We start from the raw sequence: 14,353 nt of genomic DNA, 5'->3' as shown, positions 1-14,353 counted from the left end.
TTTCACGTCATTAGCATGTTTGATATAGTGGAGCGTGAATGTTAGTATTCAAAATGTCTTTGCCCCTTTACATTTTTGGATTTTTTAAGAAGTTGTACTTTAAATGAAAACCTGATAGGGATGCTTTCTGCCATATATTAAAATGAATTCATGGTAATAGCAAATTTATCGTATGAAAAACAAACAGGCAAACAAAATATATTGTAGATACTAATCTGCAAGAAATTACACTATATCAGATGGTTTTTGCTTTGTGACAGTTTGCCATGCTTTCCTATAATAAAAGGGAGGCTACATCTTAGCTGTGTTGATAGTCACAATTGTAATGAACCAGAACCTTGAAGATTGTTCAGATCTAGGTGTACTTGCCTATGCAATCAACCTTCCCCTTTCAAGTGAAGCCTTGGGACCAGTGCCTAAATGTTGAGTCCCCTCTTCTGAGACAAGCTACTCACATCAAATAGCCTTTACATTGAAGCAGGTTTCTTGAACCACACTGTCCTCATATATTAAAATAGTCTCATCTGGAGGCATACTGCAGAATTTAACAGGAAATGCAACTAGTCGTTGGGTTAAACACAGAGTGCTGAAGGGAATTTTTTTTTTAAGTGAGGAAATATCTTTAATTAGCTAGATATTTCAGTATATTCCCATTGTCTACTCTTGTACATTCTATGTTTTTATTTCCCCTATGAATGTTCCCTTCTTCCTTTCACAATATTAAAAAAATAAATTGGTTGAAACATTTTATATAATCTGTAATTCTACTGGCATGCAATCTTGCTTTTTATGATTTGTATACTAGTTGATATATTTTATCTTTGGCTTTATTGGGCGTGGTGTAGTTGGCTAGGGCAGGAGGTGCCCGATCCCTAGTAGCCTTTCCAAAGTATTGAATATTAAAACCTATTTTTTTGGTAAGGAAAAGTATTTATTATGCTTAAACCTTAGCATAAGTGTTCTTCCTTATCAGTCTCTATTTCTGCTTCCTGTGCAGCTGAAACTCTTCAGGATAAGTGAAGTCATCAGCTATCGACTAGGGTAGCCTAATGCATTTGGGAAGTTGGTTTGGTTTACATGTTAATGACCTGGATAAAGTCCAGTAAGGTGTGGAAGAGATAGAGTGGGGGGAGGGAGGGAGAAATCTCCAAGGAAGCTGCTGCCTCGGTAAATATTTCCAAACTGATTAGAAAGTTCACGGCCCCGCGATAAAGTCGAGATTTCAAATACTGGTAATGCTTTTATTATTTTGTACATTACTAACATTAGAGAAACCTTTCGGCTCGCTCTGTAGCCCTCCAACCTCTCAGGGCGAAAACCGCGAATTCTGGGCATGCAGGAAACGCACGCTGGAATCGGACGCTGCAGACATCCTGGCCCGTGGCTTTTACGCGTGAGTAACGGAGGAGTGCACGGACCGGTGGAAGAATGAAGTGGCTAACGCGTGTCCAAAAGGGGGAAAAGTCACAAGAGCAACTATTAGGGTCGAGCTCCTATTGGTCAGAGCAAGATCCCGACTTTAGAAGGACTTTGCTGCTGGCTGGTTCGCAGCGTCCCCGGGGAGCGAGCGCGCGGTCGCGGGAGGCTGGGTTCTCTCCGAGCGTCCTCGGCAGCAGCGCCGGGAGGGAAGCAGGGAGCCGCCGCTCGCCGTGTTGTCTTCATTTCGTGCAATAAAGAATTGTCATTAGGTTTGCGTATGGCATGTGCCATTACCCCACCGTAAAACTAAAATTAGCAAAATGTCAGGAATGGAAAGATTGATTCACCAAGATGCAATTATCATTTAAAAGTGCTTGATTGAGGTACTGATGTTCAGTGATTTATTCTGCATACCATATACATAATTAAAGTAGTGTAGTGGAGTAATTTATCAATCTAGTTGAGACTGGAGGGGTGAGGAGGGAGCTGCTGTATGTTTGTTTTATTAAAATGCTCCGAGGTCTAGTCCCGCCCCCCTTTTGCAAGAGTGAAACTGATGATTTCTCCAGCTCGAGAGGAGAGAGTCAACGGTTTGGGATTGTGGGGGAGAGAGAGACGGAGAGGAAAAGGCAGCGCGAGGCAAAGGCAAGGACAAAATAGAGGAAAAGAAGGAGGAAAAGGCACTTCATCGGACGTGCTGCTTAGAACCCCAACCCCGTGTGCTCCGTTTTCCCTGCCACCCCCGCCTCCCCTCCCACTATCCTTCCATCCCCCGCCCCCACCGGTCTTTTTTACGCGATGTTTCAAAGGCTGTGAGCTGCTCTCCTTTTCCTATTCGTCTTCTGTCACTTCCTTCCTGGACGCAGTTTTCTGGACGAGTCTGGTTACTTTTAATCCGACCGGCCGCTGAGAGCCACTTTCTCCTCCTCCTCCTCCTCCTTCTCTTCCTCCTCCTTCCTCCTCCTCCTCTTCCGAGCGGCCTTGGCGCGCGCGAATGCGCGACCCCGCGCGCGGCCCCCCCCCCCGCGCGCTCCCCGCGCGCGCGCACACACGCACACATCGTCTCCAGCTCTCTGCTCGCTCTGCTCGCAGTCACAGACACTTGAGCACACGCGTACACCCAGACATCTTCGGGCTGCTATTGGATTGACTTTGAAGGTTCTGTGTGGGTCGCCGTGACTGCATGTTTGAATCAGGTGGAGAAGCACTTCAAGGCTGGACGAAGTAAAGATTATTATTTTTTTTTTTTTCTCTCTCTCTCTCTCTCTTAAGAAAGGAAAATATCCCAAGGACTAATCTGATCGGGTCTTCCTTCATGTAAGTACCTCTGACATTTCTCGAGGAAATAGAAATAGCCTGGTATTGTCTCTGAAATCTGCATCAGTATATTCCACCGCACTGGGTCTATCCCTGTGCCTTTTCTGAAGGCTGAAGTTGAGGCTCCTTGTGCATTCTTTTTGTTAGATTCCATGATTTCCTTGTTTGTTGCTAAAAGTAACTTTTTAGATAGTCGTATCCGTTTGCCATCAGCTATTGAAATCACTTCTGACTCGTTCCTGTCACACCAGTGTGTTTAAAGTTTCATGAAGTTAGTTTCACGTCATTAGCATGTTTGATATAGTGGAGCGTGTGGAGCCTGGTGGATTTTAATATTTCACAGAATGTTCTGTGACCTTGAAGTAGATTCCTTAAGATTTAGCAGTTAGTTCACTGTGGAAAGATGCTCCCATGAGTCCCCCAAAGACTCTGATTTGCCCTGGGTTATGCTTCTTAGCCACTAATTCTTGGGATTAGTTTGAGCTAAAGCATGGCTGTCTGTCACCGTATACCTTTGTGCATTTCCTTCCCTCACCCAAGTGCTGGCTTGATAGAGAGCTCCTTAATTGGTGCGGACAAAAAGCAATACCTGGCCGTGGTAGTCCATACCCTTAACAATTCATGTTCAGATTTCAGCATATGCATTGCTGTTTAGGTCAAGTCAAATACATAGCTGTTTAAAAACAAACAAGCTTAAGTCACTTAAATTGCCTTCTGTTTAGACTTTGGATGAAAGTTACCAAACTCAATGATAAAGTTTGGCACAAAAGAAGGATATATAGAGAAGGCACATTGTTTATTGTTTTATTAAATATTACACAAGTATTTAAATGTAATGCTGATGTTATCTCCTCCCCTAAACAAGGCTACACAAGGCTACTGATTTTTAAATGAAATTTTATATCTGAGTCATTTTTGACTATTCTAGGTCCAGTAGTTACCATTCTTCGGGAAAAAAGGCTTTTTTCATCACATTTTAGGAATGCATGTCTTTTGTATAAAATACTTTATATGTAAATGCTGACAGTATGATAAGTAGAATTGGGCTCCCTGCCAGTTCTTTAACCGGTCCTCAGTGGAGAATTGCTTTGACACAAAGTGCATTTTACTATTGTGAATCTCATACTAACTCTAATAGTAACTGTCTTATGAAATGCTTGGTGACTGCATATATTTTCTAAGTGCTGTAAAGGAAACTCCAGCCACCTCATTATACCAGTCCCCCCCCCCAAAAAAAGTGACCAGCCTACTTTTCACTGACACCTTGCAATGGAATTGTGGTTTCAGAGTAAAGATGTTTATGTGGAGTATAATAATTCCTATCTCTGGAGACTTGGTAGGACATGGAAATGTGACCACCTGTGAACCCCATTTAACCTCACATTGCATACCAATTTTAGCTTTAAAGAGATCAACAGTCTCCAATTTGAAGCTAAAATTCTTATTTAATTTTTAAAATAATGTCAGTTTTAGCTGGTACTTTTTAAAGCATTCAGTATATACCAGTATGGCACAAGCAGTATTTTTGTTTCTCTATCATTTTCAGCTAAAGATAACGCAATTAATAGGACATATTATTGTCTTCCAGTATATGCATGAAATTATACATTAAGTTAAAAGAAGTAGTTCTAAAGCAAGTAGATTCAGAAATTTATTGGTAAGATGAAATATCCCTATCTGACATCTTATCTCAAGAGGAAAAATAATCTTTTAAATCAAGTATCTCATCGTATTTGTAGAAAAGTACACTTAGCTATGTACTAGACTGTTAATTCTAAAAGTTTTCATCAAAACACACTTTTAACATGACATTTGTTTAAAATTTGGTTCCCCAGTCAAGTTAAGGAGACAATAGTTGGCAGTTATTTTTACTTCAAGTTTTACTAAAGTTTATAAAAATCTGCTATTTTTTGTTAATGTAATTCACACAGCTTTGGAATGTTTTGCATTTTTTTAGACTTCTTACTAAAGACGGTATTTTACTTCACTCATTAATTATGCTATTTACATCCTGATTGCTGTGCATGTGGAGTATATTGAAAGATGATATTAAGGTGTAAATTTTATTAAATATTAATTTGTTTTTTGGTATAAATAACAAATGAGCACTTTATAATAAAAAATCAATTTTCCACCTTTTCTGAGCTATTCATATTTTGAAAGAATGCAATCACAAATATTAACTTTTTAAGATAGAAACACATTAACACTAAATAACTTCATGAAACTGAAATATCAACTTACTGCACCTTGCCTCTTTTCTTTTTGGTAAACATGTTCATTTTGCAAAATTTGGGGAAATGGTTCATTCCAATAGGGAAAAGGGCTATTTAATGATTCAAAATTGAATCCTAAAAAGGTATCATGTTTTATATTTTGCAGATCTCTATTAATTTCTTCCTTGGCCCTCCCTCTACCAAATCAATAAATTACATGACACTACAACTATATCTTTCTGATAAATGATTTATTGTATTTCAATTTCTTTTATAAAGAATGGTTCTAAATAACTCTGTAGCATATGTTAACGTTATCTTTTAAAACTTCTGTTTATTGTAATGTATTTTGTGGTTTTATTTCTCAACTGCAAGTGCGGTATAATTTGAGTCTATCAAATCTCAGAAAGTGACAAAAATGGGGAAATAGCTGTGCAGCAATACTTATGCTACATAACAACAAAGAAATAGTTATTAAACAGAGAACCCTGGTTTCCGGGACATGATTCAAAGCAACATGGAAGAATTTAATATGCAATTAATGGTCATAGAGTAGAGATTATTAATAAAGTTCAACTTTTTTTTAAAAAAAAAAGCACATCCTCTAAGAAAAAAACTTATAAAAATGCACATACTCATTTTACACATATGTGGTGATTGTCTGGACACGATGAAAGGATTTAATCACTGATGTTCAGTCAGTATGCTGCATGTGGGAGGATAGGCGATTAAGACCCGGTCCTTAGCACTGTACCTTAATCTCGTCAGTGCGTGGACTGCCCTGCACTCTGTAAAGCTTGACTGTTCACCGAGATCTGTCATCTTTAGGAAATCAAATCAGATTACAGAGGTGATTCACAAAACCAGGAGTGACAACAGAGTCTATGTACCTTACAAAAGGCAGATTACACAGTTCACATGTTATTTTGATAGGTCAAAGATGAAAGCTGATTGTTGAGGAGGGGCAAGACACTCCAATTTCAAACGATTGCTAGATAAGTATACCTCGACCCTGTTGCTTCATCATTATGAAGAGCCATTCAAACAGTAGAAAACTCAGCTTTCAAATGACAGGTTTTCGGTAGTGAAGTAAGAGAAAACATGTCCCTTTTACGTATGTCTTCATTGCTTACATTTTAAGTTCTATCATTTCTTGATGAACAGATATCAAGTTGTCTGCATACACGAAACAGTAATAACTTATAAGGCTTAAATGCATTAGACGTTTTTAGAGGCATTGTAAAGAGCACAAAACAGAATTTGCCTGAAATAAAATACATACACATGGTATTGAGTAATTGAGCAGAAAATGCATAATAATCAATATCAATTATAATATTCTGTTACCAAATATATTCTTCATAAATATGTGTAATTACATAGATGTGAATCTATATATCTTAGAAATATATCTTGATAAATGTATACTGGTCAAATTATATATATACATATATATTTCATGAATGTTATATAAAGATCATTCTTCATAACAAAATATGATGTTTTGAGAGTTGATTTCAGGGAATAAAGTTTTGGTTTACATAATAACATTTTGAAAACCCCAACTTCTTACATATCCAACTCTACAGTAATTTCTTGCTTCTTCTAAAATTGAAGTCCTTTTTTACCCAACTGATGCCTCCTAGTGTTTCACACAATAAAACACTAATGAGTCACCCATAAATGTAAACATTGCATTTTCATTGCCTACATCTTCTGTGATACATAAAATTAATATTTATGTGTTTAATTTTCTGTGCGTTATTATAATAAGATAGGAAATTTTAGTGAATGAGATGTTTCATCCGAGTGGATTTGTGGCACGCACTTGCAGGTTTTCTTTGACCATAACAATGTCTTACTAAGTTTTAATAAGTTTATTACCTTCAGTTCCAGTTTATATATTCACTGTTATTTCAAGTGAAAAACATAGGCAAATAGCAAAGCTTCCATTTTGTAGGCCTGGAAATTATATTGGTGAGTTCAACCTGAAATGACTGATAAATTGCAAAGGGTAACCATTTAATTTAAACACTAAAATATCTTAAAAGAGATATAAATTGGTCGCCTACTGTGTCTTTACACTTGCAAATTTCTATGTAACCGTGGAATGAAGAAAAAGAGTTTAGAAAAATAAAAGTGAAGATAAATGTACAAATTCTCACAGATACGGAGTATATCGCTTTATTAGAAAATAACAACGAAAGAAAAGCTTGCTTTGAAAGTATATTATTCTACATAGTGGAAGGAAGGCTTGTTAGAACATAATTTCTCATGAGGAGCAGCATGCCTTAATGAGGTAGAAGTTAGTGGGTACCAACTTTGGCGTGAGTTTTCTGCCATTAGACACGATGAGCGTAGACCTGTGATATTTTTGCACATCTGTGATTTCAAACAGCTCTCCGATTCTACTTAGAAAGATGAATACTTTAGTTTCTGAATATTTTTTCTTTAATATACTTAGGAAAGAGAGGAGATAGTCCCCCAATGGGTCTTAAATTCAAAGGATGCACTCAAAAACTTGTAACATTTGTGGGCTTCTTCCTGTGTCATACAACACACACTTACATAAAAACATTCACAAGATTTCTTCCACTAACAATTACAAATGTTCTAAGCATCCAAGCGTAGATGCTAGATTGAACTTAATTCATTTCTGTTACCTATGTTTGTGTCATTTAGTTCTCCTGACTCAAAATACACAGCATATTAACAATATTTGACTATCATTTAAGATTTTCTAATTTAGTCAATAATACAGTGCTATTATAATTCTTTGCATGTTGGACACATTTCAAAGAATGTCAGGGGGTGTGTTCCTTTCGTTCAAGGAACAAACATGTAGAAAGGGGTGGACCTTTCCCACAAGAGCCACATTTCTTCCCTTGGAAAGTTGAACCAAATATGCAGCATGTAAGTGAATAGCAGCATGAGAAAGAAAATTATCTGCAATGATCTACTGTAGTTAGTGAGCAAAAGAAACTGTCAGGTTTTTTTTAAAGCAGCTATTATTGATAGCCTATCTCACACTGAATGTTGAAAAAGGTCTGTGAAAGTTTTATAATTTTAGTATATTTTAACATTCATGCATAAAATAACTATAAAGTGCACTAGAATAAATTTGGTCTTGCTCAAAACAAGAATTTAGTTGTTAACTATCTTATTTTAAAGACAATATTGAGGTATAAAGAAATAAAGAGTGTAAGAAACATCTATTCTCCTTTAAGAATACATATACAGCATTGATATTCTTAGGGTTTTTGTCTGTGCAAAAAAAATACAGAATATTCTATGACAAAGAACGCCATTACAAAAAATAAGGTTATAGAGAAAGACTATCTAATATACTATTATCTCACATTTTGTTGGTATTATTTTAATGTTTACTGCAAAAAGAAAAGTCATATTCCTATTAAGTATGGAAATTATATGATACCTATTATAAATCCATGGTTTAGTTTCAGGTGATAATATGAGAAACATTTGTCAGCACCATGATGCATTTTCTGTACATTATCATCCTGTTGTCTAAGTTAAATCTTGTTATTTGTTTTTAAAAGATAGCCAGTGTAACAAAGCTCAAAGTACACATGAAGAGAATATTTTGAGGGCATTAAAAAGGAAATTGGTGACATCATAAGCAATAAAAACAGTAAACCTATTATAGGCAGATTTCTTCAGGAATCATTACTCTTAAATAATGCAGACATTATAGAGACTTTATTAATTCTTAATGCTGTAAATTTGAAATGAATGGAGCAATGTTGTTCTTCTGCAAGTAGTTGGGATTCATGTAGAATGACAGTGCAAGTCTTCAAGCAATGATTTAAATAAAGTATCTTAAACTTGTTTTAGAGACTGGAGAAATTGATCTTTGAATTGGTCCCTTTTGTGAACCTGCTTTTTCCAAATAGTATCATGAGTGTGGTCTGGTTTTCCTCTTGTATCTTGTTGTCATAGATAAGATGCACGTGAAGAATTCATATAAATTGTTCTCAGATACTACAGATCCTCAGCACATTACATTTTAAGAGAAATGGATATGGTCCTTTAATAGAAAGTGGAGTGTTTTTTAAAAACAGCCCAAAACTACTCATCTTTTTTGTTTTCATATGTCTGCGATTCCTTCAGCAAGTTCGAATAATAGCAAGAGAATGCGTCCTTCTCCAAACCCCGAAGATAGGCAACTTCAGCTTAGATGTGCTTATATATTTGCAAAGTTAGAAAATAGATTCACTAATATAAATAAGTTGGGACAAACAAGGAAATTTGTCTGCTACTTAATAGAGTAAACATGACTTATTTTTTAATCTTCTAATTAATTGTTGACCCTGTCTAAGGTATACAACCAAGGCTTATTATGGAAAGCTGATATTATTGCTTAATGTAACATGAGGGATTGGGATTTCTTTAAAGTAATTTTGAAGATGTGATTATTTAGCAGAAATATTCACTGGAGCATTTTATTTTTAGAAATCACGGTCACACAAGGAAGCCTTTATAGGACCGACTACCTAATTGCAGTCAAAGATCTCTTTAATGAATGAACACACACACACAGAAGAACACACATTTTAAAAATGTAATGGCCCTATATTTTTAAATTTTTTGCCGCATTTTTTATATCTGAACAAAACGTGTGTGTCTAAGCAGATGTTTTAAGTTATATCCTTCATGTAGGTGAGTCTGTAAATGTACCATTTAACTTAAATGGCTTTGTGGGAAGGTAGTTTGAGGAGTTTAAAAAGGAAGAAAAAAAAAACCTCCAGTTACTATAGTTTCAGCTCTTTCTTTTTTAAAAACAGTAATTACACTCAGGATAAAGAAAGAAAAATAAACTCTTTTTAATTCTTTGTAACATCCACAGTTTCTGAGGTAGAGCTCTGGTGTATTTTTATTCCTGAATATGCAGGGCAGGTACTGGCAGCAGAGCTACAAAATGAAAACTTCCTGGCTGCAGACCAGATACAGTGCACAGTGCCACATCATAAACTTCCCCTCTTCTGTCTCCGAGTGATTTCAGCCCTAAGTAATGTCCTTTTCCCCCATGCGTAGGCTAAGGAGCAGAGGGCCTTCTTCCTGGGCAATAGCTTTGGGAAAGGAAAAACATAACGTTTCCCTTCTTTAACTTGATAATTCTGCCTCTTAAATCACTAAGACATTAACTGCAAAGTGCATTCAGTATGTTTCCTTTTTATTCCCATATAGCAGTTTAGAATGCATAAAACAATAGGTATGAGATAGAAAACGAGACCTCTTCCCCACCCCCCACCTCTAGTACCCACAAGGCCCCATCAGATATCTGTATTTTTTTTTGTTTTGCAAAGAAAAATATAATGGTTTCTTTTCAATGAAGCATTATAATCCAGATATGTTAGATCATTTTGTGATGCAAATTAGCATTGAGATTTTTTTTTTTTTTGTACTTATCTCGGGGAAATAGCAATGTTTCACCACAATATGTGGTGCTACAGTAATTTTTATTGATAAACACTCACACTTTTAATGATTATTAGGTCAAAATATGGAGTACAAAGAAAGAACATGTGAGCTTTAGTTTTCAGATTCGGTTTATGCTCTTCATTTGAAAGGCAGTGTAAGCAATGTGTTTAATATCATGCAAAATACATTGACTTCTGAACATACACATTAACATTCCTTGCATTTGAAACTGTAGTCTGAAAACTTGTACTTCTCCTTGAAAAATAAAGAAAAAAATTGTTTAAAAGGAGCCATCAATTACCGGTTATATTTTCAACTGTTACCAATGTGATTTTTTTAAATCCTATTAAAAAATAATTTTTAGTTGCCATGGCTCTTTTTATTCAGTAGCAGAATCCTCATTTGTGTGAGGTGCAGTCAGAGTATTGCCAGCACACCTTTCTAAAACTAGCCTTCTTCTTTAGAAATGTATTAAATGGGAGCCTTCAGTAGAAAGTGTTACTACATAATAAATATTTGTTCTAATTTTATTTTTAAACTAAACTATTGATTTAACAGTATATGAATAATGTATAAATGTTAGTTTAGTCGTTAACTCACTATACCAATTATTAATTGCCTATATATAATATACCAAATCAGATCAAAAGTTCAATGTCATTTTATTTGTCTTTCAAATAGATAAGAAAGATAATTTGAATTATGTTTAAATATCAAGCAACTATTTTTCTGTGGATGCAAATGTTTCTTAATAAAGCGTTAAGAAAGTAACACAACATAGACCTTAAAAATGTGTAAGGCACCTATAAGAATGTGATCACAATGGCATATTCCTACACCTGGCACATATTCAAGGGTCATTAGCAAGGGAGAAAAAAATATTAACTTTTTTTTGCATATATGAATATAGAGAGGAGTCAATAATTTTTGAAATTTATTTGTTACAAAAATGAACATTTTATTTAAAATTTCAGATTAAACCTTTGAAACTGCTTTTATTTAGACTATGGTATGAAATTTTTCATTTTGTTGGAATTGTCTGAAACAGTAGGATAATTTGAATCCTCACTGCTTGATAAATATTGTTAAGACACATTGTAAAGTTGAATATGTGTACTGGATAGAAATTTTTAAGTAGAAAATAAACTATCTTGCATTATAAAACTATACCTGAACATGCGTCTCTTAGAGGTTTGCCTAGTAGTTAATTGTCTGACCAAGAATTCTAGAAATTTTAAACTGTGTTAACCAATAAATTACAGTTACTTCTTTAAGGTAGCTGATGTTTACCCATATTTGAAGACCCCTATTAAGTTGTTGGGTGGTCTTTTAGTAAAGGTTTATGTGATTTAAAAAGTAGATCTTTTCGCCCTTCTTCTGTAACAATCTGAATCCAGACTTCATTCTGTCTGGATTATTTTTCTTATTAAATGAAGGCTAAAAAACCTGGCTATCTTTTTTTAGTGTATCTCTTTGTTCATTTCTAGTATTTATTGGAAGCCCACTTAGAGGCTGCGTAGGTTAAAGGTTAAAACAATTTTGACTACTTTTTTCTTTTCTTTCACGTTTGAATTCCGCCCCCCCCATACATAAACCAAAAAGAAATTTCCGTAATGACATCGATAGATTTGCAAAAGGCTGAGAAACATACTCAGTGCCCATTGCTTGTTTCCCTATGGCGCTTCAGTTGAAATGAATCCGCATCGTCCCTTCTGGGACTGTTAGATCTTGCTTGAGTTAGAGTGAGCGCTGTGATTCTTTTTCCCTACTTCTCTCATTTTACAGCCTCAAAAATCGAAGAATTCTTGACTTCACCCTTTTTTTCTTTGCTTTTCATTTTGGATTCTCTCCTGTTTGAGCTTCCTTCTTGGTTCAAAGTATTTGGTATTGTGAAAGCAAGTGCGCTTTTAACTTGTTTTGACTCCACATGTGAGAGAATTGTTTCAGGTGCTGACTTATGTGCTTGCTCTTGAGAGATTGATGTGGTTCATCAGAGCCAATAACATATCATGGAAGAGATCCAGATACTGATCTTGAAACAGCAAAGGCCATGGGATAGTGTCTTTGTAAGGAACCACTGACAGCTTGAGAGTCAGTGGATGCTATGTCCAGGGGACACATGCACAGCATCATGAACTCTCAGGAGGTGATACACTTATTGGACAAGGTGAACCAAATTAAGGCTTTCGTGATGCTCTATGAAGTGTTGGACCAGAACTCCAAGGTGTCTGTGTGTGTGTGTGCGCACGTGTGTTTATACAGTGCGGGGAGTTATAGGTGGGGAGAGCAGAGAGAGTAAGAGAAACAAACCTTAAAAGGATGAGGAGGAATGCAAGAGAAAGGGAAAATCATTTCGGTAAGCATAAAGAGTTTGGAGACCCCATTGCCTCACGTAATATCGTTTTGATTGTACATATATGTGCTATTATACAAACACATCCATAAGCAATACAGAGTAATGATTAAGAGCTACAACCAAAACTGGGTTCAAAAGCCAGCCTCCCATTTACTGGTAAGTGGCATTAGAAGGGTTAACTACCAAAAAGCCTCAGTTCCAGCAACTGTAAAATGGGGATAATAATAGTACCCACCTCTTAGGTTTGTTTAAGGATTAACTGGGATAATATGTATAAAAACATAATACAGACACACAGTAAGTGATCAGTAATTATTAAATTATTATCCTAACACTGTACTATATTTTAATCATTTTATCTTCCTGTTAATGATCACTTATAAATGCTTGATGTGGTAATTATTTTAAACTTTTTTTTTTTCAATTATACTTTCAGAGCATTAAAATAAGTCACTTTCAAGGTACATCTCTAATTCCGATGCTGTGTTAGGTCAATTCTAATGATTGCTAAGTACGGTATGCTTCTTTCTCCAAGAAAATCAAAACCTTTTGCAGATCAGGTGTTATTAGAAATAAATATCATTTTTAAAACCAGAAATGGAACTCAAGAAACAAAATAATATCATCCAGTGGTTTCAAAGTCATTTATTGAAAGTTCTAAATTGAAGATAGATTATTGGTTAGTTTTAATAAAAGTTCAGTTTGGAGGAAGTGTTTGATGTACAGAAATATTAGGTGATTTTAATGGTGAAAACAGCCTCTCCGAGAATTCTGAAGTTTTTTTTCTTAGCATTAGTATTACCCACTTTTTTAAAGTATAAATTTGTCTTCCTTGTTTATTTTTCTTACTGTACAATTTTGATTATATGTGGAGATGAAATTAATTTATGAAGCATGGGTGCTATTTTACTCATCTTTGTATTCCTTCATAAGCGCTCTTGCATATTATAGAGATTCTATAGATATTTGTTGAATAAATGAATGAATTGTATTTACTCATAAAGATAAAATGCATTTTTTATTTGAATAGTTAAAAAATAAGCCGTATAAATGGTGCTTTCTATCATCCTATTTTTTTTCAGATTTGATTGTTCATTATAACCATAGTTTATCAACATTGAGGTGATGAACAAATGAACTTAATTTGGGTATTATTCATGTGAGAATAAAACTGCAAAGCATATAAAATACAGAATTTTACCTGAGGATTACATTGCCTTTTGATAATATAAATAAACAAATTTAGGTAAAATGTGGATGAAAGTGGGAATATTTCTGGTGTCAGAGACTGTTTACCACTTTTTTGGTCAGCTTTTCTGTTCACCTAGTTTCTCAAAAAAATTCCTGTTATGAACGACAGGTAACATCAATGATGCCTGCCCAGGTTATACATCCTGGAAAGTTGGCAGCCACCTGAAATCGTTCTCATGCTTTTGAATAATGCCCCTCTAGCGTGCACCTTGCATTTCAGATTTCTTTTCTAACACTGTTTTAATGCCAGGATAAAGAGTGCTCAGCGCAAGGAATACTTGCAGAGTGGACTTCCCCATGGTAAAACAGCATGGACAGCTCCCAACACTGCAATCAAGGATGCCTCTAAAAG

At 35.4% G+C, this 14,353-nt stretch overlaps 1 protein-coding gene across 4 annotated transcripts in view; it reads left to right on the top strand.

The window, feature by feature from the left end:
• Window positions 1–14,353, top strand: part of MEF2C (myocyte enhancer factor 2C) — a 175,349-nt gene that overhangs the window by 19,191 nt on the left and 141,805 nt on the right. For 2 of the 4 annotated variants that reach the window (XM_012644767.1, XM_012644766.1), the window contains exon 1: window positions 2,234–2,736. The exons of the other annotated variants lie outside the window; for them this stretch is intronic. The gene's annotated coding sequence lies outside the window, so the exon portion shown is untranslated. Of the gene's footprint in view, window positions 1–2,233; window positions 2,737–14,353 lie in introns of those variants that run through there. 4 annotated transcript variants of the gene reach the window in all.

This window comes from Propithecus coquereli, unplaced genomic scaffold (assembly GCF_000956105.1).
Source record: "Propithecus coquereli isolate 6110/MARCELLA unplaced genomic scaffold, Pcoq_1.0 Scaffold22, whole genome shotgun sequence".
Taxonomy (NCBI): Eukaryota; Metazoa; Chordata; class Mammalia; order Primates; family Indriidae; genus Propithecus; species Propithecus coquereli.
Note: the sequence above shows the minus strand (reverse complement) of the source record. Positions and strands in the feature narration are given on the sequence as shown.